General features: G+C 34.6%; 1 non-coding gene across 1 annotated transcript; it reads left to right on the top strand.

Annotated features, from left to right (window-relative positions):
• Nucleotides 1-793: 793 nt before the first annotated feature.
• LOC141723022 (small nucleolar RNA R71) lies at nucleotides 794-900 on the top strand. The gene has a single exon (XR_012576016.1). It is a non-coding gene; the product is annotated as a small nucleolar RNA R71 (small nucleolar RNA).
• The last annotated feature ends 24846 nt before the right edge of the window (nucleotides 901-25746 follow it).

Raw genomic sequence — 25746 nt, forward strand, 5'->3', positions numbered from 1 at the left:
AGCTTCTTCAGGATTCGCAACCTTACTAGACCTCAATGTGATTGCTTTAAAATGCTCTTGAGCTTCCTTTTTTCCTGGCACTTCAGTATCACTCGGAAGCGTGCCAGGTTGACGATTTAGTAATGCATTAGAAATTTGCCCAATCTGATTCTCCAAGGTCTTGATAGAGACAACTTAGCTCTTGCACATGAGTCTCAACTCCTTTAATTCAGATTTTTCATTAGCTTGAGGTAACTGCTGAAGTTGAAGTTGTTGCTTCGGGGCATATTGCGGTTGCTGAAAACCAGGAGGGTTATACTGCCTTGCTGTATATGGCTGATAAGATTGTTGCACCACATTCTTATTGTTGCTCCAGCTGAAGTTAGGATGATTGCGGTTATTGGAATGATAAGTGGCTGACACAGGTTGCTGCGAACGTTGAAAGTTGCTCACGAACTGAGCTGATTCACTAAAAATTACACACTGATCAGTCTCATGGGCACCAACATAAAGCTCACAGACATTAGCGATTTGATTAACTCCATAATTAGCCAAAATGTCCACCTTCATCGTCAAAGCCTTAAGTTGGGCAGCTATAGCAGTTGCTGCATCCAACTCCAGAATTCCTGCAACTTTTCCCTGAGTCAGTCTCTGGGAAGGATTCTGGTATTCATTAGCAGCCATCAGTTCAATCAATTCATAGGCTTCATCGTAGCTCTTAGCCCACAAGGCTCCTCTTGATGCTGCATCGAGCATGGGTCTTGAAGTAGCACCCAATCCATTGTAGAAATGGTTTATAATCATCCAATCAGGCATGCCATGGTGTGGGTACTTCCTTAGCATCTCCTAATATCGATCCCAAGCCTCACACTGAGATTCTCCAGTTTGCTGAGCAAACCGAGTAAGAGCATTCCTGATTGTAGCAGTCTTCGCCATAGGAAAGAATTTAGTGAGAAACTTTTGAGCCAGATCTTCCCAAGTGGTGATAGACCCTAGTGGTAGAGAATGTAACCAACACTTTGCTTTGTCCCTCAGAGAGAATAGAAAGAGTCGCAGCTTGATAGCATCTTCAGTCACACCATTAAACTTGAAAGTGTCGCAGATCTCGATGAAATCCCTGATGTGCATGTTAGGGTCTTCAGTAGGAGAACCCCCAAACTGAACTGAGTTATGTATCATCTGAATCGTGCTTGACTTGATCTCAAAAGTGTTAGCCGAGATGGCTAGTCTGATGATGCTCGACTGAATATCATTGATCTTAGGCAGAGAGTAGTCCATCAAGGCCTTATGATTTTCTGCTTGATCTCCCATCACTACTAAAATTGGTTCCTCTACTTTTTCCTCTTCTTCTAGCTTCTCTTCTTCTTCAAAAACTTCCCTTCGAAGCACTACAACTTCTTCCTCGGCTTTATCCAGAGTTCTCTTACGAGACCGCGAACGCGTATGCATACACGCTCGTTAGAGTACCTGAAATAAGACAAGAAAATAGATAAGTAACAATTTCCGAGTCAATGGATTTTAACGACCACTGATGACAAACACATAAACTAAAAATTAACACTACAATCCCCGGTATCGGCGCCAAAAACTTGTTAGGGCTAAACATGCGCTAATAATTCACACAGGTATACGCGTTCGCAAGTAATATAGAATTGTTTCTAGTGCATACCCACATAGACTGGCTTTGGTTAATTATGTAATTTATGCACTTATGCACCGATGATATGGTTATTATCCAATGCTAAGACGATAACAATTTGGGTTTGATTATAACTATGAATTAAACTAACAATTATAACTAAGAGAGTAAAGAGAGTTGTATATTAAATGAGACAAATATGGGATTCTAACTTTATTAAATACTTCATTCAATAGCCTTATTGTTCTTAACCTTAGAATGTGATGATGACACTAATCAGATAACACGAAACTGCTAAACGCCAACTTTTGTTGCACGAATAACATACTACTAGACATTCACAAAAGAGATAGAAGCTGAATAGATATCAATTATATTGAGACCCTATATGTCTATAGAATTTGACAACATAAAGGTTTAAAGCACAAGTCATCTATCATGATTACGCTGGGCAAGTAACATGGTTAAAATTACCTACAAATCATGCATAACAATAACACATGAACTATGCTGGCATGGCAAGTTTTAAATCCTTAAATTCACTGTCGCTTCATTAAAGATTAACATGCTATCTTATAAGTTCACGACTCTTATAAGACGAATAAGCACAACCAATATTTGGTTATCATACAATCACCACACACTAAGGCATCGAAATAATTTAACTAAAGAAATCCATAAATAAATCCGTTAGAACCCCACGATAACGATTAGCCCATAATCGGACTCATCATCAACGTGGGTTCCGATGAAAGCATGGTATAATAAACATAGTCTTTATACTGAATAAATAAAACTAGGTACGAAACAAGAGTAAGGTTCACGAATAAGAAAACTAGCATCCAAGTTACAACTTAGCACAAAGATTCACAAGTAAAAACAAGATCTTCTTCGTCTTCATTGAATCATGCTAAAACGGTCTTCTTATGGCTCTCCTTGCACTCTGGTACGTCTCTCTCTTGAAAACGTCCTTTATTTAAATATATATAGTATCCCATGCGAGATAGAAGTCCTCCAATCAGACTTAAAATAGAATCAGGATTTTGCAATCCCGACCTAGCACGGCCGCGCCCTTGACCCGCGCGGGCGCGCTGCCTTTCTGACAAACTGTCGTGGCCGCGCGCTTGATCAGCGCGGGTGCGCCGTACTTCTGAAAAAAAACTTCTGATTTCTTCTTTTCTTTGCTGCTTCGAGCCGGATTTCCACGAGCTTTTATTCCATCACCACCTTGACACCGAATTAGCACCAAAACAATGTTAATTCACCTGATTACCTAGATAATGCCTGAAATGCAAAAATACTAGAAAACACGTTAAAACATTTAACAACTTGAGTACAAACACATCAATTCAAAGCTTAATAGAGCATTATAAAGTGTCATAATTGCCACTCAACAATGATCAAGCATTCGTGTTGACATCTTTGGAGTGCAGATCTTTGTGTGAAAGGGCTGCTATGATTCATTCATCCTCTACCTTCATTATAGTCACTTGCAAAGCTTCGTTAAGGTACATATTCGATTCTCGATAATCATTCACTAATTATATAGATCTTGCGGCAGGGATTTACCTTTTTTCTTTTTGGAGCTTTTTTTGTTGCGTTTTGTGTTCGAATCCCTTTATTCCTCACAAAGGTGATCCACTTTGGCCAATGGAAATTAATTTTCCAAAGCTTGTTCATGATGAGGATGTTTAAAAGAAGAAGGGGAAAAGGATATCAACAAGGTTTATAAATGAAATGAATATTCAAGCGACACGGGGAAAGAAAAATGACTCGGCTTCTTAAATTTTCATTTAAAGTTTAAATTATTATGAATGATGTTCTTATCTATATTTGGAAGAAATGGAACCACTATCAAGATTTTAGAATGTTATAGTGAAAATTGTAATTTGCAAATTTTCTATTTTTATGCCTATATTTAGTCTCTGCAATTTTGATAATGTCTATACTGTCATTTTACTGTTGTGAAATCAGCAAGTAAAAGATTAGATTGAAATAAGTTGCAGTTTGCCTACAGTGATACATAGTGTAGGCTGATATAGTTGAAACAGTCTGTCCAAACAGGAAACATATGTATTATTTTCGTTTACCTTTACAAACGCATTTAAAAAAAATATTTAATGTAGAAACACATACAAATTTGATGTTTCAAAGGTTAGAAACGATTTCTAAATATGTGTTAGAGACAGAAACACATGTAAAACTTTTGTTTCCTTTTTATTTTTTTTAGGATTATATTGTGTTGCAAACTACCCTGTTTAACAAAAAGAATTCTATAACTACTAATTGATTCACACAACATAAACCAGACAAAAACAAGAATGCATTAGATCATACAAATATACAAAAACAAATCCATTAATAGGGGAAGTACAATCTCAAATTAACACCATAAACACCAAAAATAAAATCTAATACTTTCTCCAACTATTATAATATTTTAAACCAACAGAATCTCAACTATTTCAAATCAGAAACACAACTAGTTCAAAATAAACATTTCCGATGGTTGAGCGTCAAAACAAGGTCAGGCTCCAAAGTAGCAAAACCACAAAGATGCTTCAGAAAAAGACCAAAACATTAAACAACAATAAAACTAAACCAAAAGTGAACTAAAATTAAGATTTACGGAATGATCAGTACTAATGAAAGTGACTTACTAGATTAATTATGCTTTACGCATTTGTGACCATCAATACCACATTTGGGTTTTTTTAACCCTTTTCGAACATCTTAAATTGTAAGTCTGACCAAATCTTGTAGCATCATGTGTAGGATTGACAACAATAGAGGGTTATGCCTCCATAACATCTGGTGAAATAGTAGATTATGAGGCGATACCATTATTTCTTGGGGTTGCGCCTCGGGTTGCGCCTAGACCATGTGCATTTACAGCTTGTTGAACGGGTTCTTCAACAACATGCTGAACAGATTGCCATTTTATAAGACAAAAAACAAGGGATTACAAATATATCATGCTAGAACCACTGTATACAGGTAGTTACGTTATAGAAATTCACTAGAGGGTCATAATTAATTACCTCATGCTGATTAAGCTCTTCAACATCCTACTGAGCAAGTTCTTCAATTTCTTCAACAACCTCCTGCGTAGGTAGTAATGAACCACTGGGTATTAGGTCGAGATTAAAGCTTGGACAATAATCAGTTGACTATTAAAAATGCTGAACAAGCTCTTCAACATCCTGCTGAGCAGGTTCTTCAACTTCTTCAAGATCATCCTGTGGAGGAAGTAATATGGAGGAAGTAATGAACCACCGGGTGTTGGGACGAGATTAAAGCTTGGACAATAATCATTTGATTGCTGAACATGCTGAACAATATCCGGCTGAGCAGGTTCTTAAACTTTTTGAACATCATCCTCCGTAGGCAGTAATGAACCACAGGGTGTTAGGTCGAGATTAAAACTTGGACAATAATCAGTTGGCTTCTTAACATGCTGAACAACATCTGACTCAGCAGGTTCTTGAACTTCTTTAACATCATCCTGCGTAGATAGTAATGAAGCACCGTGTGTTAGACTAAGCTTAAATCTTGGACAATAATCAGTTGGCTGTTGAACATGATGTTGTATATGATGTAACAAATCTCCTTGATTATAATGAGGTGGCTGTGTAGCAGCTTGAGAATCTCTTATATTTTGTCCATCATTTTTTCTATTCAAGAACTGGCTGATTATCTCCAAATACTGCATCACCGGAATCATATTTATTGTCCCCTAAAGCTGTTGGTATAAGTGCATCAACGCACGCATCACCAGCTACTAGCGATGACGGACCGAACACACACCTCCACGACCTCCACCATGGTCGCCCCGTTTAGGGCGTCGACTAGGAACCTTTCTTGCCACTTTTATTTGTCTCGACGTTCTTCTAGGGGTCAAGCCTAAACAAACCCATGAACCGAATGTTGTTTACTAGTATGCCATCCAAGAGTAATTCGCTAATCTTTGGTAGTACATTGTCAGTACATCTTGCTATAGACTTGAATAATTCTCCCTGAGAGAAAACCAATACTTTATATTAGTTCCTCAATTAATTCTATTTAGATTAATATTGCATATAAAGTACAAGATAAAAAATCTATAAGAGAACATAAATTGAAATTAAACTAATTATGCCCATAATCATACTCACAACTGATAGAATTACAAAAACCCCTTCTATTATTATTATCAACAAGAAACGTACCTGCTAGACACATAATATATAGTTTACTTATCTGATTAAATATAAGACATGACAAGTACGAATAGAGCTACCACGTCAGATTTTTATAAAGCTACAGGGAGGGAAAATGCAATGTACAATTTAACTAAACTAATAGGTATGAAAAAACACTAGTCTTTTTCTACAAAGGACATGTAACAATTGGCCAAAATTATATAAAAATGGTCATCCATATGTTATGAACTTAATCATAAAAAACAATCAAAACCTTTATTTTAAGTACTCCCACATAGATAAACAAGGTTAATGGTAAAATGAATAGAGTTTAAATAATACTTACAACATAGACATTAAGTGCACCCATCCGAGAATGAAATCTTCGAGTCATGTGAATGTACCAATTATAATATTCAGCATCTTCATTGGCACCATCAATCATATCTGACTCGAAAATATAATTCCATCAAGATTTCCAAACATCGATAGATGGTTGATCCTTTTGGTCCCAATTGACAGATATATTTCCTGGTAATGTCAATCTATGGAGGTCAATAAAATATTCAGGTTTATCCGGAATATGTTGAAACATTCCAAACTGCCTCAAAACTCTATTAGGCTGATGAGGCTCCATAATAAAAATACAAATCAGCAGACCATAGTAGCACCATATTTTTCGTCCACTCAAACAATAAGCAGGTAGCGAGTCTAAGACATGTATAGAGTAAGGATTCCATATAAAATGTGATGACCTGATATCATCCAAAATTACTCGGTAGACAGGAAGAGTACGTCCATTCTTCTCTGAAAAAGAATGATGCACAAGGCCCCTATACAAAACATAAAACACAATATAAAAGTATTATCATAAAAAAATGAACCAAATTACAGTGCAATATAAATTTTAAACAAAAATAGCAAACTATAATAATTACTATACAACTCAGATAACTAAAATAGTTAAATAAAATTAGTTACCTCAATCCAAGTGGGCCAACAAGCTGTCCATCCCAAAACTTATCATCAACCAAATTAGGGTTAGTACATATTGGTGCTATAGTTGGCAATCACTCCCAAACTATGGGTGAAGCAATATCAAATAACCAGTCATCTCATCTCTATCTAACTTGCAACATTTGCACAACTCTCTGTATAAGAAGGAAAGAATAGCAGCGCCCCAAGCATACTTACCACACGCATCGAGACCCCGAAGATATGGTATACACATACAATGTACTAGACCACTAGAATGATCTGTAAAAATGGATCCCACAATCAGCTGTAATAAATATGATCTAGTATACTGTCTAATTTTTTCATCAGATGCACTATCATCCAACTTCTTTGGACTAAAAGTGTCTAACCAACTCAGTTGCAACCTACTACCATTAAATCGATCGGTTGGAGGAAAATGCCCATAAAACTTATCCAACAATATCAGACCACGCCTCATCAGCACTAGGAGTGGCACCAATAATAGGATTACCGCCAACAACCAAGCCTATAAGAACTCCAACATCCTGACATGACTATAACACTGTTCCACCGGTAGATGAAAAGTATGAGTTTCTGGTCGCCATCTTTCTACCAAGGCTGAAATGAGACCCCAATCCAGCTGTAGGAAAGAAACCCATGCAATTCCATAAAAACTAATTGATTGTAAAAATGGAAGCATATTACAGTGTAATTCAGGAAGGGGGACCTTATTTGGATTGGAACGACGACATCACTGAGCATCACCACCATCGAGTCTCCGAACCTCTGTAGATCTATGCTCAGACTGTAAATGCAGGAGAGTAGGATCAAGAGGTCCAGGATCCATATTCTAAATAAAAATCAAATGGATATATGTTATATTTAGAAATACAAAAATGGTGCAATACATTATTGAACACATAAATGATGCAGAACGTTAGTGGGTCTGCAAGGAAATGTGTGTGCAGGTTTATCAACAACTGTCAGAAATAATAATTTCTCAATTTATTGAACTCATATATGAACATATTTAACACATAAATGCTTAACTACATATACTATCTTCTGACTAAAATATCATGGCCATAATATATAAATATCAAAAAGACTGAATATCAAAAAGATGTAAACAGTCGCAAGTAGAAAAATCTACTTAAATATATTCTATTGAATGATTATTATGAGGTTATCTAATTTATGCATCTATTTATTATAGGATAATGTGGCTATCTAGAGACACCCTCTGATAATCAAAATGAACTAATAAACTATATTTATGTGATATAATGTTGCATAAGGAAATCTGAAACTTTAATTTCCTATAAAACAAATCAAATTACTAGAGTACTGATTCCAGTATATTAAATACCAATTACTGCTTGGCTGCACTAGTTAATAGTGTTTAAATTTATAAATTATTAACTTTATCACATATTTTTTTTATCACAAACACACATAAATACAATCAAACATACAGTATATTAAACAACAAATTATTAATATTCATTACTCTAAAGCACTTAAAAACATGAAGATATCAACTTATTAAACACAAAAATGAAGTAGTTTAGTTAAAAAACAATGAACACAACTATATATGTATGTATATAGATAAATGTATAAGAGAATTTAAAACAAATACAAGAATTTCCATGGTAGATTATACAGGATCTGTTGAATGGAAGAACCCTAAGTTTTTCTTAATCACCCCCAATTGGAACTCTAGTTGTATATCTATTCAGTAAAATGTACAATTGCGGGGTGTATGTCACTGTCAGGGGCTAACTTTTTGAATGGTTAACACCGAGTCTGCTTCTTCGCTCTCTGTGACTAAGTATATGTTTAATCATAAAACTTTTCGACCTAATAACTTTATAATCCCTTTTTCATGAAATTGATATTCATGATGTTTTCAGATTAATTCAGGATTTTTTAGCCCAAAGTGATATTGGTTATGCTTTTACTGGTCCTTCTAGAATTTGGTTTAAACAGATTATGCAGATTTGGGAGAATTTGACAGTTGATGCTGAGAAAGGGGACATTCTCTTCACACACAAAAATCAGGAATATGAGATCAATGCTATTGTGGTTGAGGTAGCTTTGAAATTTCCTGCATTGAATGACAGGATTCCAGTTGTAACTCCCACCTCGACACTCTTTGACTGGGTCAGAAAGATTGGTCATACCGTTGATTTCACTAAGGCTCGGGAAATATTCTGAACAAAGCTCAGGAAAGAATGGAACTTCTACTTTGATTTATGTCAATGTTAGGGGATAAATGCACATGTTTTTTTGACGTTGCTCTGTGATAGTTTGGGCCTTTTTCAACTTGTGATGTTTAGGGCCTTTCCAGTTGAAAATATAAGAGTTGGGGCCTTTTTAATCTTTATACGTGGAGATTACATGATTTACATATGAGTAAATAACTCAAATTAAATTACCTAACGGACTTAGGCCCGTTAACACTTGGACTTATTTAAAAATAAGCTACATATATAATTAAAAATTTACTCGCCCCATATATAAAACATATAAAAAAATAATTTCAATTCTCTTCAAATTATTTAATAACATATAAAATTATAGAACATATATTTATATTTATTATTGTATGATATATTAAGGTATTTTTTGTTATTTAGCTTATATTGATTTTCTATATAAGTTTAGACATGTATTTTAAATTCTTAGTAAATTGTAATAAATTTTTACGTTCATATTATATCTCTAAAGCTATCATGGTATCAGAGCTAGGTTTCGAGTGATTTGAGTTTCAAATTTTGGGATGATCGTGAAAATATAGTTGAATCGTTAAATAAGTAGAGTTACGTTACAACAAAAGTTTCTTGAAAATTTGCAAAAATAATTCTGCCTAGATCAGCCTACTTATTTTTACGATTCACGTAATTTCAACTGTTGGATCATCTAAAATTTTAACCACGTCTTCTTTGCATCAGTATCTAAATTTTGAAAGGTAAAGATCAAATTTGGAGCTCCAGAAATTGATTTTTTTATAATCCCAACAGGTTATTGTTTACTTTTAGTTCATCCTTTTCATCGTTGTTGATCGTGCAATTTGTGTTATTTATCTCACAGCCCGAAATTATAACTAAAGGATAACAACTGATAAATATAATTATTACAAATGGTTGTTTACAATATATTCCAAGATCACAAAGGTTTAGTGTTTGAACAGTCCAACACTAACAACTATTACATCTTTTACAAAGCTACTGGTCCTAACACGAACGCTGGCTATACTACCTGGGCACTCACATACGCCTCAGCATTTCCATTAATTAGACTTACGAGCAGTCTGCTTGAATTTAACCATATTTGCTAGCTGAAATAACATGAATAAATAGCAAGAAGTGAGCCAAATGCTCAGCAAGTGATATAATGAGACATAAATTAACAATATAGCAAGTCATAATTCAAAATTGGGGTAGATGGCATCATTATTGTAATACCCCCAAATCCGGGGTCGGGGATCCGGGTCGTCACGAGTTCCATTTCCCTTAATAACACCCAATCTTAATAAACAATCAACTACTCTGTACTGTGACCCCACAATAAACACACACACCACAAGTTATAGTCTCAGAGATGAATATCCAAAAATAACACGAGTCATTTTATTCCAAAATTCTATGCCATTACACCTTAAAAGGGTTTCTGAATAGATTTACATTTCTTTGCCATTATTACAATTAATAAAGATACATAAGTTTGGTACATCAAAAGTTGAAATCCTAGCCTATTGGTAGTTCCTACCTCAGCTACAGCGACATCAACGCCTATAGGAAACTGCAGAACGTTTCCTATCCGCTCGTGAATTGGGAGCTTGGTCCTGTTCATCTTTTCTATCTGTTGTTGTGTGATGAAAGAAGAAAGCAAGGGTGAGCAACAAGCCCACCAAAATAATATGTATAATGATTAACAATATATAAGCATTCTCATAGTACTCATGAAAGTCTTGGTCAAGAAGAAATGAACCAAGCTGATATCTTAACGCGACCAAGTCGCAAAATATTCAGTATATATACATATATACTTTTCACAATCTTTGAAATCCTCTAACATGTATAATATACACAGAGTTCCAGTTTATAACTGTATAAAAATATCGTTGTAATGTGATCTCATATATCCAACCTTGTCTCAACATTTTTTTGAAAATCTTTGTCATGCATAAGATAATCATTAACTAGATATAAGTTTAAAAGATGAAGTTACAAGATACTCCAATATACTTATATCTTTTCCGAATACTACTTGAACTACAACCGTTCAAGTTATAATTAGTTTTAAAAGTTCATCACACTGATGAGACTACAAGATAAGACTTGAATAGATTCAATCTTTGAAATATCATTATAAATAATGGAGTTACGAGATACTTCATTAAGTCCTGATATATATATACACACCTATATATATATACATTTCATACACTCCTTGAAAACCTCTGTTATGAACATTATAAACAGAGTTGCAATATCCAATGAATTTGGAAAGGAGAAAACCTTGGCATAAACCTGATATCTTGCTGATCAGGCAAAGATACCAATAAGTAACCTTTTCTACTAGTTGATGGACGAATTCCCCACTGGTCATCACCCTGGCTGCAATAGGACCTTATGCTGGACTGCCACTCAGCCACTTACGTATTTGATGGACTCCCACTGAGCCACTTACACTTTCATGGACGCCCACTGAGCCCATGTTGCTTATGCCGACTCAATAGATGGACTTACTTCCCGAACGTTGGGTAAGTAATCAATTCATTTATCAAAACAGCAACCTCGTTGCAAATATAAAATACACCCCAGAGCCGGATCCTTTAGATTTTTGAACGAGTATTCAAGTCCCCTTCAAAAAGGGAGATCTTAAATTTTAAAACGAGTTTTGGGATCCGCTCTAAACTTTAAAAGTCATTTTGAAGACTCGAAAACATTTTTAAGAATGTTTGGGGTACTGCTGATTTATTAAAATAAATCAGTCCCAATATATTAGAAAATATCTGAATATTATTATTTAAATAATATTCCCAAAAAGGATAATCTCTATAAAAATAATCGAAGTAGAAGTGTTAAACTCATACTTGAAATGGGTATTAAATAACCAAAGATATACTTATACGAAAGTACTATCTTTATTTGAATAATCAAAAAAATAAGTTTGATTATCGAAACATTATTCTTTAATAAAATAAAGAATATTACTTAGTAAATAATCGGAGTCATAAGTCCTCGAATGAATATTCAAAATAATATTCATTAATAAAATAAACGGAGTCATAAGCCTCCGAATGAATTTTCAAAATAATATTCATTAATAAAATAAACAGAGTTATAAGCCCCTGAATGAATATTCGAAATAATATAAACTGAGTCATAAGTCCTCGAATGAATATTCAAGTAATATTCATTAAATAATATAAACTTATCGAATAAACCTTATTCGATTAATAGTTTTGAAAACTATATCAATATATATATATATATATAAATATATATATCATATACTCGGGAACATCTACTCCCGGTTTTAGAAAAGGGTTCACCTTTGGGTCCCCTATACTCAGGGTATACGCAACTACTGCTTATCTCTAGCATAGGTATTATGCAACTAATAAGCATTTGAACCAACAGATATATAAATCAAGAATACGAAATAGGCATGCATATATAGCATATCACATGCTACAATATATCGCAAGAATTTGCTAATAACAAATATGCATTTATCACAAGATCCTGCATATACACATATACATCACAACAACAGTTATACGGGTAGAAAACTTGCCTCAGTGACTGGGGGTTATAAATGGCTTGGGGCGAGTCTGGTAACCTATAAACAACATATAAGTTGGAATTAAACCAAAGTCACTTGTAAATCTACACTTTAACCAAATTAGACTCTAACGCTCGCTTTGCGCTTACTGATTCTCTTAAGTCGCTCGAGTACCCTCGGCTCCACCATTTTTAATAAATTAACCATTAAGGGTTTTAAGACGATTCTTTCGCGAGTACCTTACCAACTACCTAATCCACTTTACATAAATGTTTCATACCCCAATTAGTCATTTAAGGTCCTTAACCAAGGTTTCAAAGTAAGGCGAGGGGTAATGGTTTGGTCGCGAAACGCCATTACTTAAAACGGTCGTTTCTTAAACCGTACATCGGAATCAAACGAACTACATATCAAAACGAAGCTCGTAACATGAACTATCTAATCATGGAAATGGTCAAAACCTAGCAGTGAGTTCACGGGTCCTGATTGTTAAGAACAAAACAGTCTTAAAGTAAATCGGACATTACGACGGCTATGTTTACGCGATTACCAAATTTTAAACTACTCCAATCAACCACAAATCAACCACAAATCAACCCATAACCACCAATACCACCAAACTTCATCCAAACCTTACTAACTCAGTCCATAACCTCATGATTTTTCCAACTTATTCAATCTCAAACAAGAGCTACTAATTATACTTAAGGTTCATCAACCAACAACCAAGATTTATAACCCAAAATCATTATAATTCCATCCAAACTCTAAACATACAAGAATCATGCTCTCATGAACTATAACAAACAAAAGCAAACCTAATACTCAAAGTAAAGTTAGGTTTTGGAGGGGTTATACCTTCCTTGGAGAGTGGAGAATCACTTAGGAAGCCTTGAATAACCACTAACTATCTTTACTAAGCTTGGATCTTGAAGAAAACATAAGAAAACACAAAGTTAGTTTCTTGAAAATACTATTCACCAAGAACTTTGATGAATTGATTAGCTATGTTAAAAATGGAATCTTGAGCTTAAACTTATGGCTCATCTTAGTTATGAATTATGGAAGCTAAAGAAACAAACCTCTTGAATCATGAAGGTGTGTAGCTTGATTTTTGAAATTTTCTCCTTTGCTTTTCATGGAAAAGCCGAGAGCAAAGAGTGGGGGAAGAAGAAAATGTTTTTGTTTTGGTTGCTTTTGATTTTTGTGTTTGTTTTGCTTGTTAATTAGGTTGTTACCCTGGTAAATATTGTGTGGCTCACAATCATCCAATAATTCCTTCCCTTATGTCATGCTTATGTCATCATGTGATGTCACCCCTCCACACTTGTCCTCTTCTTGTTGGTTTGATGACATCATCATCCCTAACCTCCTTGATTAACTCCTAATTGCTTGCCTAATGACCGCTGATCTGTTATACGGTTCGCTTAACTTTCGTTCTCGTTTATCGTTTGAGGGATCATACCCGGGATCTTATTACTTGGGTTCCCTTAACCTTTCTCAATACATTATATTCCTTTTATGATCCTCTATTAAAATCCTTGAATTTAAATCCTTTTTATCCTGTTACCTTATACTCAATTCTTTCGATATCTGGTGGATTTTCGGGAAAAATCAAAGTGTTCGGATTTGGATTATGACGATCTTTACATACACTTATATACCACATAGAGTACTAATAATATCTCAGAAGATCAATAAAAGAACCCCTACATAGTGTGGTATGAAAAGTTTTCTTATTCAGCATAATCTGCAAAATCACTATTCATAAGGGTTTCAAAAATTTTCAAAAATTGGGGTTATTATAGTCTCCCCTCCTTAAAAGGATTCCGTCCCGGAATTAGATAGAAAATGAATAGGGTTACTCTCTTAGCATTGCACTTTCTAACTCTCGAGTAAATTTTCCCACATTGTGGTCCTACCACCAAACTCTGCCTAGTTTGATAACCCTTCTCCTAAGCACTTGTTCCTTTTCACTCTATAACCCTTCCTGGTTGCTCCATATAGGTTACGTCGGGTTGCATGTCTATGCGCTCATATGCCCCTATTTATCTGGCATCCGAATTACACTTCCTTAACATTGATACGTGAAACACGTTATGAACTTGCTACAGGTTCGGGGGTAGGGCTAGCTCGTATGCTAACTTCCCAATATATTTTAGTATATCCAAGGGTCCGACAAATTATGGACTTAGCTTTCCTTTCTTTCCGAATCTCATCAATCCTTTCCAAGGGTTTCCAAGGGGATACCTTTAAAAACACTAGGTTCCCTACTTCCTATTCTTTGTCCTTTCGTGTCAAATCAACATACTTCTTATGTCCATCTTGGGCTACTACCAGCCGTCCTCTGATTAAATCTATTATATCCTTGGTCCTTTGGACCACTGCTGGTCCGAGCATCTTGCGCTCTACAACTTCATCCTAACATAAGGGGGATCGACATTGTCTTCCCTCAAAGATCTCATAAGATGACATCTCGATACCTGACATACGATCTATTATCGTGAGAAAACTTAATCCGCGTTAAGTGATCATTCCAAATTCTTTCAAGTCTATTACACCGGCTCTCATCATAGCTTCTAGCATTACAACTCCCGCTTCTCGATACTCATTCTTTTCTAATTCGTAAGCGTTACTATCTTCCGTACATAATACTATACTGGTTACACTTTTGCTCATTAGCGTTCTATAACCTTTTAATAACCACATCAACCTTAGTATCACTAACGTGTTAGAATCGGAATACCACCATACTTGGTACCACTTCCTTTCTAGCTGCCTCCATCTTCGAAAGCTTGGTCCTTCATATAGAAGTAAAAGAATTTATTGAGAGATCACTATGATCATGAACACTTGTTCTATTGCATAGTTAGTACAGAAGGTGGCCAGCCTTTTAGTACTTGACAAGCAATTAAACAATAGATGGTATCCTACTAGGCTTCTATCACACAGATAGATAGTCATTCGGCAATACCTCCCCTTCTGGAAAGGTTGTTCTTCTAAGCTTACATGAAATGAAAAGAAGAGAAAAGAACGAACTGAAGAGAATTGTATATTCGTAATTTTTTTTTTCTTGCCATAAAATATCTGGCTTGGAATCTACCTCTGTACAATAGAGGTTTGTCATAGGAGAACAAAACATATATGTATTTATATCAACATCAAGTATTATAGCATCGTATTTCACATGCCTAAATATTTTTGCTATTCCGTCCATCATTCTATGGACCCATGCTCTTCCTCGAGCTTATACACAATCACCTTTGAAACTCCCTCGATATCGAAAATCGAATCTGGGATCTCATTCTAGACATCATCGTTACTAGAATTCTATGCTTGCACAAAACCTTCCTCATATAGTAACACAACTCTCTTTTCATAAGAGGGAATAAATATTCAATAGGTAGATACTCTACTTAATTAGTCTATCAATGATAACTTATGCACTACCACGACCCGATTAGTGGTACTCAATCTCAACATCCATTCCAATACAACTCTCACGGTTGTAATCAGCTCATTACTCGCAGAATCATTGCTGCATTACTATGGTCCACCACTGACCTACTGTCGTCATTCACTTTCCATGAAATCTTAATATCTAACCATACGGAGTCCATACATGTCGTACATAATACTTCTAAGGAGTTAACATAATCACCAATTATAAATCATGAAGAACACACCAAACTCTGACGTACTTTCATGACATGAAGTAGATAAAATTGCAGAAGAGTTTCAGTCAAAGTAACGATAGCAGGTTAATACCATTCTTAATCATATGCCTTAAATAGAAGACTTAACTCAAGGGTTCGTCTAGTCCTTTTTGAAACATGGTCCTGGCTTATCTCAAGATAGTATCTTCTGAGATAGATAGCCCTCTCATGGCGATTACACGAATTAAACCTTTACCAACTACTATTACGGTTGGGTATTGCACAGTCATCAGAAGGAATGTCAATCTTCCAAACCATAATACAACCTTCATAGCTTTAACCATCATCACTGTATTCCTTTGGCACAAGCGCCTATAATTATCCTCTTACCTTTAAAGTGTCGGCCACCTCTTTGGCCTTTCCTGATAGTAAAATTTTCTTACAGTCAATGTCATTTTAACCACCTCCAAATAAATTTTCTACCTCATTTCAATCACAGCTTATGTGAAGATGCTTTTCTTAAGTCCTGGTGAGAAGAAAAAAAAAATCACCATTTTTTTCATAAGTCATTGCCTTAGTCTTTAGATGTGAACATTGCCACGACTGACTCTCGATCATACTTAGGACATCTCTTATCTTGGGTCCTTCTTGTTTTCACCAATCTCGACCCTCATTGGGTCGATCTATACTTTCTTATGGTTCAGTTTAGACAGGTCCATGAATTGTCATATAGGAGTACCGTCTCGGGTCCCCTATCCTTACTCGACTCCCGTTTCCATAGTCTGAACGTTCCCTCATTCTCCCCATAATCGGGGTCATCCTACATATTTTAAATCCTCATTTTCCACTCCATTATGTTATGGGTTCCTTCTATCTTGATGGCGACCTCCCTGACTATCACGTTCAGGGTTTGCTCTAAATCTTATTCCTCAAACTAGCTTTCATCTAAGATTTCATCTTTAAGCTCTTGAACATTTGGAACCCAAATTCTGTAGGAATACCTCATTATTCCCTTATCATCTTTCTCGGTATTAATCTCTTATCTATTTGTTGGCTCTCTGCCTTCATTCATCACTTTTTCTGGCATAATATGTTCTTTTCCAATAATTCGGGCTGTATTGCAATCTCAAACAGCTTTTCGGTACCGGCTCCGATTACCTTCATATTTATTTCCATTTTCTCAAAATCTCTTATCAACTTTCCAAAAGACATTATCATCTTGAGTCTCTCCTTTACACTAAGGGCATTAGCCACCATTTTGGCTTTCCCTGGATGATAAAGAATCTCATAATCCTAATCTTTGATTAGCTCTAATCACCTCCTCTGGTGCATATTGAGCTCTTCCTGCGTGAAAATGCACCAGAGCACTTATGCCTTGTAATCTATGGCTACTGTACTCACGCTTATATCAAGTACCAACACTCTGGAGCTTCGTCCTCCTAGGGCATCACTAATGCTCACTCAAAACTTCTCCAAACTTTTGACAAAATCTCAACTCATAACTCAAACTACACTACTATTTCTTCCTTGATTCTATTCGACTTAAACCAACTTCACAACAAGGACTGCCAAAGAAAGGACAACCAAAGCTAAATCACTAACCATCTTGTTCTTCCTATTATCTACCTATGAGATCATCCTATACTCCAAAATTATCAAAATAAATCATTATATAAACATAATTAAGCCTGCATAACACTTAATCACATTTTCGAATTTATCATGCATATATTTGAATATTAACCTCAAGTGAAATCATGATATTCACGAAATAAGCTCATTTATCAACTTAACATACTTTATTTTAGGAAATAAGATATTATCTATTGCATTCAAGTCATATTCGAAGTCAACAATAGCACTTAACTATAGGATAACTAGTCTCAAATGTACACTATTAGCACTTCGCAATTTTAGTAGCAAAAACCAACATGCAAGTACTTATAATAAATATCTCAAGTAAAAAATGACATGCATAAAGGTTTATCTAGGAAACTTATAAAAACACCTAGTTTTAGCCAACATGCAAAAGGTTCAATCAATGTGCATGACTTAATAAGACAATGATCATAGAAATTCATAACATGCAAAAGTTTTTAACTAAGGAAACATGATTTTCATCAACATGCAAGAGCCTATACTAACATGCATGACTTGATATGACAAGGACTATTGGAATCAAGAACATGCAAAGATATTTAACTAGAAAAAAACATGATTTTTGTGTTTAAACTTAAATTCAACAAAACAACCAAAAAATTGGTTTCATTCGGTTCCTAAAAAGCCATTGTCGAATGGTGTGGAGTGTGAAGGCCTCAACCCCGGGGTCAGGTGTTGACGTCACGAACAACAACAAATCATAATATAATACAACCAAACTCATAAACACGACCCCTTTCTTCCCAAAATCTTTTTCAGGTTTAAGTATGACTTGGGTTACATGACTATTACCAACCAAACTTATTTAACAAATCTGACACGACTAATATATTACAGAAACTCAACAGGCCACATCTGGTCTGACAGAAATACCTCAGAGGAGCCTGGTACATGAGGAACTGGAACTCTGCCCTGACTACGATGACAAGGTCTCCTAGGTATCTGCAATATATATATATACATATCTATACAGAAGATTTATCTACCAATAAATGAATAATAAGTAAAACAGTTTAGGTTAAATAGTCCTAGGAACAGAAATCATAAACCATTTATGAAAACAGGTAAATTAGTAAAATTCTGTAAAACTTTTGTTCAAATAAACTGGATATCACTAACTAGCATGCTCTTTATCAAACAAACCATAGTTGTGTGTTGTATAAACACAAGAGTCCAATTTTAGCATGCTATTCACATTTGTAATTTAACTATATAAATTCACTTATTCCGTTACGGGAACCACAAAACCAAATCAGATATGTATTGGACATTCAATTGTGAAGACAGCTGATCAGGCTATCAACACCGGACGACTCCATCTGCCATCCCACAAAACCTGTTCAGGAACTCAGAAACTAGCTAGGTCTCTGACCTACTGTACTAATCGGTTAAATAATGTGTGCACTCAATTAGCCGCTTACGCAACCATATTAAACCACTTTGGCCTCTATCCTTATCCAATATCTGATCATTTTTATCAAGTTTCCAAATCACTTGTACCTATCTCAGTTTAAAAACAGTTCATTCAACATCACACATGAACTTTGTTCATAAAATCATTTTCAATTGGAGACAGGTACCTTTTCGAAGTTACTTTTCCCCAAAAGAGGATTTAAATAAATAATTATACTACAAGGGAATACATAACTTAAAACATTTTTGTTCCTGTTTGAAAATAAAACAATAGTTCATTCATATATATTGAACCATAAAAGTATGGTCAGGGGTACTTGTTGAGCTTTATCGACTAAATACTAGACTATCCTGGGTCCGACTTCAACACTCAGGTCCTTCGATTGGAACCTTGCTGAGCTTGTTGACTAACCAGTAGGCTATCGTTAGTCCGACTTCAACACTCGGGTCTTCCGATTAGAAAATACAGAATCGAAATACCCTATGTTAGACGACCGACTATGCTTGACATATCCTCGCTATTAATTCTACCCAAACGATATTAAGTCCCAACTCATAATTATACGTATTATTATAATTCACATAATAATTGGGGTTCACACATTCACAACTTGGTTCGATAATCTTTTTCGAAAAATACATATACCCGTTGTAAAATATTTTATAACGACACGCAAGTAGGTTTCGTAAAATATTTATTTATATTTATATAAGTATAGACGTTCAACTAGTATTCCCGATAATTACAAAATGCGCTCCCGTATTTTTGAAATTAATTTCAGAATAATCGGGCAGCGTCTCCTGTAATATCCGGGACATAGCGTATAACTATCTTTATCAATAAATGATTATTATGTGATTATAATGTGAATTTTGGGTGAATTATCTGATGATTGATAATAATATTTGGATGTTTATATATAATAAAATGTGAATATGTTAATTTTAATATGTCCAAAATAAAATATAGATAATTGAGGTATTTTCTGGTATTTTTTGGAGTTTTATATGATTTTATAATGATTTATGAATTTATTAATTAATTTATGAATAATTACAAAACTATCTTATAAAGCCGGGAATCGTCCAACTTCAACTGTTTATACGTTTTTACAACCCGAAACTCTTCTGAAAACTCCTTCCTAACCTAATCTGGTAATTCTGGACATTTTCCGTGTTTTAACTTTTTCGATCTGGATTACGGTTTAACCCGTACGCGTCCCGACGTAAAATTTTTGATACGATCAAATAATCATTTTGATAAATCAGCAAAACTCGTATTCTCAAAAGACGGGATATTATTACATTATATTTCGTGTAAAGTGTTTTATAAGAAGTCCGGTTTGGATAATTATCCAATATGGGTATCAAATCGGATCGTTTATGTAGTTACTTAGCGGCTAAGTAACTAATTTATCGATCAAATACGATCCAACAAGAACCAATATTCCATAAATATGAATAGCCTATTTTTTATTTCATTTTATTCGTATAATCATAATCAGTCAGTTAAAACCGATAAAATACAGAGAAAACCCTAATTATTCGTTACGTTCTTGAAAATCAAACCCTCGAACGAAGGCGTTGTCAATCTCCGATTCGGGCGTGCCATATATCAAATCGAAGCTCTCGAATTGTTTGATAATTAAAATATAAATTTTTGTTCTTGATGTTGTTTGTGTGATTTGATGCTAGAATCATGTAGATCTTTTCTTCTTGGTCATTTTGGTTTATAGCTTTAAATGTTCTTAATTAAAATTTGGGTATTTCTGTGTTTGGGGTTATTACTTTAAATTGATTGCACCAAGTTGTAGATCATTGAAGAATGATTCGATTGGTATATAGCTTGTTAATTAACGATTTTTGGTTGGTGTTGGTCGAAAAACCGAACCAGGCGGCGGAGGGATTTTCAATTGAATATTCCATTTGATTTGTCGGGTGTTTGCTAATTTTGACACTGCAGACGGAGTCCTGGAAGCAGGAGCAACGTGTCCTGATTAGTTTGCTGAATTTCTGGGTTCATCTGAGGGTCGCCGGAAAGCTCAGTCTCCGTTAATGGCGACTGGCCGGTGGCGGACGACAGAACATCGTTGGAGAAGAGGGTGGGGTGGAGTGGGGGGGGGGGGGAATTACACTTCCAACCCCTAAGTTTACAAAAATTATAATCCTGTATTTTAGTTTTCAAAATCCTAAAAAACAGGGTTCCTGTTTTAAAATCAGAAAAATGTTTATTTATTTATTTTAAATTCTGAAAACTGTTTTTAATTATTTATTTATTCAAAAACAAATCTGATTTATTTTATTAATTAATTTTAATTATTTTAATTAATCAATTAATTTATTATTAATTGATTAAATAATTAATTATTAATTAATTATTAATTGATTTAATAATAAGATTTAATTATTCCTTTTAATTTAAAAATTCCGAAAAATAGTTTCGAGCTTTAAAATATTATTTAAAATTATTTTCAAGGCTCTATAATTATTATAAAATTATTATAATGTCATATTCGGGTGTTCGAACTCTGTTATTCAATTATAAAACGATTCGGAGACCCGTTTTAATTCTGAAAAATGTCCAAAAATTCGTATTAAATAAACCGTTCGTCCGTTTAATACGAAACAAACGCGTCTAGACTCAGAAAAATATTTTAGTTCCATTAAAAATACTTTCGAGACATAAAATCGTACATTTCGAAAGGTCGCTTAAATTCGTAAACGTTTCCGAGTCGCGTAATTATCATAAAATTGTATTTCGACTCTATTTCAGTTTTGAACATACCAGGTCGAATGTTTTGACAAACTGAGTTATATGTTATATGAAATATATGATACGTGCCTTGTGTGTATGTGTTATGTGAATTGTGAGTCCACATGTCGATTAAACTTTATATGATTAAATATGATCCTTATCTGTTATTATCGGGCGGTTAGACGATAAGGAAAAATGTATATATTAGATAATTATATATTGTCAGTTAATTGAATGGTATCTTTTATGATAGATACACATAGTACGAGGCATTCAAGGCCAGACAGAGATTGTAAAAGTAAAGTCTGATTACGTGTAGTAATGAAATGAGGGGACTCAGAATAGATATAAACCTGAAATGTTGAAAGACAAGAAAGGTCAAGTAGCATGTCAATGGAAATACAGATACATCAGGACTGAGTGATATGGCAGATAGTTAAAGATCAGAGGGTTATTAATTAAGGAAAGTATTCCTAAACTTCCTTATAATATACTACAAATACTTCATTCCTATTATAAGTTCAGAATAGTTATAATGTTTTTATATTTCACTGCAATTACTCTTATGTATGAAAGTACCTTTTTGATCTTGTTCCTTGATTATCGATTGATCTCTTGAGCGAATACCCATTATTTTGGGTTATTTGCGAACCCTGAATCGGGATATTTTGAAAGTAAAGTGATTTGACATCAAAATACTCTACGGACTGTATGGTTATGATGAGGGCCAAGAATGAGCCGGACCCTAAGGGCCATAGTTGGCTGGACCCTTGATTATTAGGCCATAGTGCCTGGGTACCCTATATGTTGGTGGGTCTATGCAGTTGGATATAGATCCGCACTATATCCTGACTTATCAGCAGGTTATAGTGTATATGTTGGTTTCTATTATCCAGTCTAATTTATTGTTGATCTCCATTAACGGCATTCCTCCTTGGAAAGTTATGGTTACAAAAATAAACGAAGATTTAATTCAAGAAATGAATTAGTGAAACGTTCACTGTTCTTTTACAGAGAAATGTGATTTATGATTAAAGGCCAATGAGGGCCGATGTTTTATTCGCTCAACTGATTTAAATAAATAAAAATGTTTTGAAATCATTAAAAAAAATTGTTTCCAGAAGTTTCTTTGATCTGATACCTGGAAACCAATTATGATACTTGCTGGGCATTTTTGGCTCACTCTTGCTTTGTGAATTCTTATTTCTTTCAGTATCGAATGAGGACAAAAGTGAATAGCTCTTAATAGACAGCAAAAGTGGGGAGATCCCAGCTGAAGGAATTTGGAGGTGTCAGAGTAAATAATACGAGGAAGTTAGTAAAAAGGTATTAAAATTATATTTAGTTATTGTAATTTTAGAAGGTTAGATTCTTGTTTCATACCATAACCTGTAAGAGATCCAGATTAATGAGGGGTTATCAGTATATTTATTTTAATATACAGGTTTATATTGTTTAAAGTCGTTTAGTGACACCCAATCCTGACCCCAGATTTGGGGATGTTACAGTTGGTATCAGAGCCACAGGTTATTGGTCCCTGAAATAAGAATAGGTGGAAGTAAGATATGATTGACAAGTCATATAAGATAAGAAAGATCCTAGGTATACTCATTTTGAGTTCGAGTTGAGTGTGAATTAAGATTAGCTAATCCGATATGGATTAGTAAGACAGGATATTGTTAAGATAAATGGAATGTGAATATATTGACGCTATAGATATATTGAGTTCCTAGATCCTATAGTTATGAAGAGTCGACAATTCGACGGAGATTGGGTAAATTACCTTGTTTTCATATGATTTTAAAGGAAAATGCGATTGATTTCTGTGGGAATTTTGTATAAGGAAAGATAGAGAAGTTTTGGTATGAGCAAATTTAGAATTGCGTAGTAGGTCAAGCTCTAGGCTGGAGGCAACGAGTTGATTGAAGCTAACGAAGAGCCAATATTGCAAATTTTGAAGGCACCATCGTTGCAAGAAGTTTCTTGTCACTTTACAAACGTCGCGCAAGGAATGATATCTACCATATTAGGTATATCTAAGACTAGCAAAAGATACGACCTTATCTACGGATATAATGCTGAATTGCGTTAATTGGTTGAACATATGACATCAGGGAAGATGATGAAAACATCAAAGGTTGTACCAGATGTCAGCATTGGAGTTAGAGCTATGAATGAAATAGTATGAAGCGGTAAATGAAGTTCTCGGTGACTAGTGAAGAAGAAATGGATTCAATAAAGAGCAGAAGAGATATTGAAGTGGATGGACCCTTATGTGGTCGTTTCTTCAATTAGGTACCTTATTGTGGTTGAAGAGAACATCAACTAACTTATATAGTAAGGATGACCAGATGTTTGATTTTCAAAATTCTAAAACAAGTTTTCGAAAAAGACTTTCATAATAGAATTTCTAAAAGATCTTTACACAAAATGAGTTTCAAAATTTTGGTTGTCAAATTACTACTTGAGTTCTTGTTGTTATAAGTATTAGATTACTCGGAAGAATATTTGATCAAACTCAGTATTGTTGAATCAGAGGGCCAAGTAGAGCCGCTAATACGGAGAAGTTCAAAATTTTCTCGAAAGAAGAGTGCAAACCTTGTTTAATATTATCAACAATCGAATCAACTTACGGAAACATTATTTATCTAATTTATAGAATTATTAAAGTTTAAAATGGGCTCGTTGACCTAAAAGAAGCTCGAGGATAATTGAAGAAAATGGAAGAATCTTCCAGACGATTGAAGAAGAAAAATATTCCTATCGACGGAGTCGAGGTGTTGCAGGATCAATGGTCACGCTACGTGGCATAGAAGAAATTAGAAATTATGACTATAAATTCCGTAAGAACGCGATTATTGTCGAATTATTAAAGTATCAAACATGGAAGCATGACGCTAAAAATACAAGACTTACATGGCAGGGATGAAGCAAGAAGTTATGACGACAAATTCAATGAAAAGACAATTATGCTCAAATTATTAAAATGTTAAAGGTATTTCTAGAGGATATTTTGAATCTATCATCTGATGTGAATCTGGAATCTGTTACTCGAATGAGCCCTGAAAGTAAGAATAAGTGAAACATAGATGGCGGCCAACGACGTCATTCTTTTTACACGACTACATATACTCTTCCCGATTCTTGAATATACACGAGCTTCTTTGAGTGATAAATATATGAGACAAGAAGGAAAGAAAATTTACTGTATTCCTTCCAAATTATTTCTTTTCTCAAAATATTGTTTTCTGATCGAGACAAGTAGTGTTATGATGCGACGCTTTGTCAAAATGACGAAGAGTCTGGTGGGACACCACCTAATCATGTGCTGTATGCCATATAGTATGAAAGACTGGCCATCTTAAGTACAAATATGGTTGTCTCATTCATATCTAAATGATCATTCATTCTTTCCTCTTCAATTATGACTTATTGATTTATAGATCCTTCCGATTGTTTCCTTGTACTCTTATTCTTTACAAAAGGTTTTCAATCAGAATCATATACATAAATTCTCTTCTTATATAAAGTCTACTCTTTCAGCATTCTAAAAGAACTGAAATAGCCTCGTGTAGCAGATGGAATTACTTTTTGAGTATAAAGATGATTGCAAGCCAATAAATGATGGACATATGCGAATAATTATGCCAATAACGCGGTTGTCACGATGACATCAAATCAGAAGCG

The sequence above is a fragment of the Apium graveolens genome, chromosome 4, assembly GCF_009905375.1.
Source record: "Apium graveolens cultivar Ventura chromosome 4, ASM990537v1, whole genome shotgun sequence".
NCBI classification, from domain to species: domain Eukaryota; kingdom Viridiplantae; phylum Streptophyta; class Magnoliopsida; order Apiales; family Apiaceae; genus Apium; species Apium graveolens.